Source organism: Theropithecus gelada, chromosome 6 (assembly GCF_003255815.1).
Source record: "Theropithecus gelada isolate Dixy chromosome 6, Tgel_1.0, whole genome shotgun sequence".
Classification (NCBI taxonomy): domain Eukaryota; kingdom Metazoa; phylum Chordata; class Mammalia; order Primates; family Cercopithecidae; genus Theropithecus; species Theropithecus gelada.
This window is the reverse complement of record NC_037673.1, coordinates 41224245-41228855: the sequence shown is the minus strand read 5'-3', so window position 1 is coordinate 41228855 and position 4611 is coordinate 41224245. Positions and strand designations below refer to the sequence as shown.

At 40.8% G+C, this 4611-nt stretch overlaps 1 pseudogene; it reads left to right on the top strand.

Annotated features, from left to right (window-relative positions):
• The first annotated feature begins 381 nt into the window (after window positions 1-381).
• On the top strand, window positions 382-2536 carry LOC112626987 (annotated as a pseudogene).
• Window positions 2537-4611: the final 2075 nt, after the last annotated feature.

Sequence of the window (4611 nt, the reverse complement as noted above, 5' to 3'; positions counted from 1 at the left end):
GTGGAATTTCTTTCATGACCTGGGACAGCTGCTGTGTATAAATTCCACAAGTAGGGGACCACTACTATTAACTGTTATATGCTGATGTACTATGCACTGAGGGGAATACAAAACAAATAGCACATGTACAATCAATTGATGCAGAAATCAATCAATGCATTACTACTTCAGAGAACAAACAGACTGCATCCCATATTGCAGTGTTTCTCAATCTTTTTTTTTTTCCATCATTACCCCCCTAAGGAACTTTCAGACTTCTTCCCCCCTATTTATTCCCTCCTCCCATAAAATGTTGATACTGTGGATATATTGCACATCTCTTTATACACTGGTCCTTTGGGGAATCATGAAGCATTGCAATGTCTTAGTTTCCCCCCTCCCATGCCCTCCAAAAACAAATTTTTGCGCAAGTTAAAAATTCACACTAGCCTTCCTGCCACGTCCCGCGGCCAGGTGTGGGGGAAGTGGGGAAGCTGGGAAGCTGGTGGAGCGGTGTTACCCAGCAGTCCCTGCAGTGTCACTCGGGTCGGCTCCACGCATCACTGCTGTGGTCGCTGGTTGGCTGAGGTGCATGGTGTGTGTGAGTGGAAGTTGACGTATACCCCTGCGATGAAGATAGAGGGGACTTTGTCCATGTTCGGGGACCAAGACCGCAGCCCTGGGGAGGTGGTCCGCTCCCAGAATGTTATGGCTTAAGCTTCAATTGCCAATACTGTGAAAAGTTCTCTTGGTCCAACTGGCTTGGATAAAGTGTTGGTGATGTAACCATTACTAATGATGGTGCAGCCATCCTGAAGTTACTGGAGGTAGAACAACCCTGCAGCTAAAGTTCTTTGTGAGCTGATTGACCTGCAAGACAAAGAAGTTGGAGATGGAACTACCTCAGTGGGAAGCCCTGTGTTACATCAGTTAAAACCTAATTATTAACACAGATGAACTGGGAAGAGATTGCCTGAATAATGCCACTGAGACATGGATGTCTTCCAAAATCATTGGAATAAATGGTGATTTCTTTGCTAATATAGTAGTATATGTTTTACTTGTTATTACATACACAGATATTAAGAGGCCAGCCTCGCTATCCAGTCAATTCTGCTAATATTCTGAAAGCCCATGCAAGAAGTCAGATGGAGAGTATGCTGATCAGTGGCTATGCACTCAGCTGTGTGGTGGGATCCCAGGACATGCCCAAAAGAATTTTTAATGCAAAAATTGCTTGCCTTAACTTTAGCCTGTAAAAAACAAAAATGAAGCTTTGTGATATGGTCTGGCTCTGTGTCCCCACCCAAATCTCACATAGAATTGCAATCCAAATTGTAATTCCCACGTGTTGGGGGAGGGACTCCATGCTGTTCTCATGATAGTGAGTTCTGACAAGATCTGATGGTTTTATAAGGAGCTGTTCCCCTTTTCCCTCTGCACTTCTCCCTTTCTGCTGCCATGTGAAGAAGGACATGTTTCCTTCCTCTTCAGCCAGGATTGTAAGTTCCTGAGGCCTCCCAAACCCTGTAAAACTGTGAGTCAATTAAACCTCTTTCCTTTATTAATTACCCAGTCTGGGCAGTTCTTTATAACAGTATGAGAATGGACTAATATACTTGATGTACAGTTGGTCATTACAGACCCTGAAAAACTGGACCAAATTAGACAGAGAGAATCAGATATTATCAAGGAGAGAATTCCGAAGATCCTGGCAACTGATGCCAATATTATTCTAATAGCTGGTGGAATTGATGATATGTGTCAAAGTAATTTGTAGATGCTGGGGCTATGGCAACTAGAAGAGCTCTAAAAAGGGACCTTAAATGCATTGCTAAAGCTTCCGGAGGGACTATTCTGTCAATCCTGGCCAATTTGAAAGGTGAAGAAACTTTTGAAACTGCAATGTTGGCACATATGGAAGAAGTGGTACAGGGAAGAATTTGTGATGATAAGCTGATCTTAATCAAAACCAGTAAGGCTTGTACATCTGCATCAATTATCTTACGTGGGGCAAATGATTTCATATGTGATGAGATGGAGCACTCTACATGATGCTCTGTGCGTAGTGAACAAAGTTTTGGAGTCAAAATCCATGATGTTAGCTGGGAGTGCTATAGAAGCAGCCTTTTCCATATACCCCGAAAACTATGAAACCAGCATGTGGTCTCAGGAACAGCTTGCTATTGCAGAGTTTGCAAGAACTTCTTTTTATTCCTAATACACTGAGAGTTAATGCTGCCCAGAACTCCACAGATCTGGTTGCACAGTTTAAGAGCTTTTCATAATGAGGCTCAAGTTAACCCAGAACATAAAAATCTAAAATAAATTGGTCTTGATTTGAGGAACGGTAAACCTAGACACAACAAACAAGCAAGGGTGTTTGAACCAACTATAGTTAAAGAGTTTGAAATTTGCAACAGAAGCTGCAGTTACCATTCTTCAAATTGATGATCTTATTAAATTATACCCAGAAAATAAACATGTTAAACATGGAGGTTGTGAAGATGCTGCTCATAACTGGGGCCCTTGGTGTTCTGAAGCCCTTGATAACTGATCTGATGTCTCTTTTATTTATAACAATGTTAGATACAATTGTCTTGTACCTTGAATTCAGTATTATACATTAAAGTATAGCAAGCTGTCAAAAAAAATTTAGAGTGGTGCCTCACCCAGATTTTCTTCACTGGTTGTTATCCTGTCCCCTAGCTGCTCTGAGAATGATTCTAGGAGAATTCTGTAGAGGATTGCCTTAGGTCAAAGGAAACTATCTCAATCAAAGTGTTTATACCCTGGGTTCCCACCAAAACCAGTGACCCATAACTCACTGACAGTAGGGCACGAAAGGTTGACCCCTGCTCAAGGAAGAAACAGCTCTGTGATAAAATTAATATTCAGCAGCACCCTGTGGGATAAAGTAGAAGCTAATCTCTAGGTAGGACCACATATTTGCTTACCTTTCCTCTCTTGTTCTGTCTTGCTTCCTTCCTTAACTCCTCTTACTCCTCGTCTGTAGAGAGCATACCCTTATTAAATTAGTTTTACAAGAATCTCAATGTTAGATACTATGTTTGAAAACCTGAGTTAAGATACACCACTAGTGACTAGAGTCACTAGGAGGTTTCACAAAGAAGCTTCATCTTAAAGGAAAAGTGGAAGCTAGGTGAAAAGGAAGGAGTGAATGAAGTATGTGCGCAATCACAATGAGCAAAGATGTGGAAGGTATTAGAGATGGTGAAAAGATTGGCTTGTCTAAAGCAGAACATTAGTAAGGTAGTCTGAGGCTATTTCAGAGCTTGGCTATTCTATCGCAGTTCATTAACATCAGGGAATGACTTACTGCATTCCTGCCTGCTCACGTCAGGATGGGAAGGTCAGGCAGACACACACGGATAGTCCAAGGGTGATGAAGTGTATTGTAACAAAATTCAAGATTGTGTGGTTCACCTAGGACAGAAGCGTATAGAGAAAGAAGTGACTGGTGTGGTTAGTGATCATCCAGATCCTGAGTAATAGAAGAGGGCAAAGTAGAGATTTAACATAGAATTTGAAATTTGATGCCATTTATAATAATAATTGATATTACTGCATTAAAGCTGCTGCATTATAGTGGAATTAGGTGAAAAGGGGATAGCTGTATAAGACAACCTTTTCAAGTATTTATCTTCAGAGAACTGACATTTCCGGAAGAGCTAGCCCAGAGTTTATCAGATGCTCTTCTTTTGGACAAATGAGCTTCCTGGTGAGTTTCATTCTGCTTTTTGACAGAAAAATCAAACTGCAGCTCACAGATTTAAGAAAAGACCAATGAGGGATCTTCAGTGAGAACCTCTGTGGATCCATTCATTTTATGACTATACCTGAATATTTGTGAAATACCTGTTATGAACTATTATGAGTTAGACATTCTCCTGGGTACTGGGCAGACAATAAGACAGACTTGGACTTCAGGAAGCCTACAGCCTGATGGACAGCTACACACAATGATTTTTTATCTTTGAAAGGAAAGTGACAGAAGTTTGAGATCGTTGCCCAGGTTCATGATGCAGTTGGGAGAAGGGGAGAATCAGGGTTCTAAAAGATCCTTGAGATAGTAATGTCTGCAGGTCATGTCAGAGATTTTGGTTATTAGCTAAAAGCAACAGAAAGACTGACCAGGGGAAAGTTGTTGACAAGAGGAGGTCTGAGTTTTGTGAAGACCATTCTAGCAAGAGAATGGAGAAATGTTTGGAGGGTATTTACCTGTGGCTAATGGACACCATACTGGACAGTGCAGATAGAGAGCAATTCCATCATCACAGAAAGTTCTGTTTGGATAGCACTGCTCTAGGGTACTGAGCCTAGGGTACTGTTTAGAAATGTTAATTTTTAAGTTAAACTTACAAGTAATGGAAAAAAAAAATCTCTTGGGATGGGACTTGGGAATCTGAACATTGTAACATGTCTGCACATAATTCTGATTGGAAACCAGATAAGTAAACCCTAATAGAGGGTGCAGTGACTGATTAAAGTGGTGGGAGAGGCAGAGACAGTTCACAAAGAGCCTTTGAATATTAAACTAAGAGACCAGGATTTAAATATAAACATGAAGAGATCATTTGAAAGGAAAGAAGGAAGAAATTTCTATTAGAT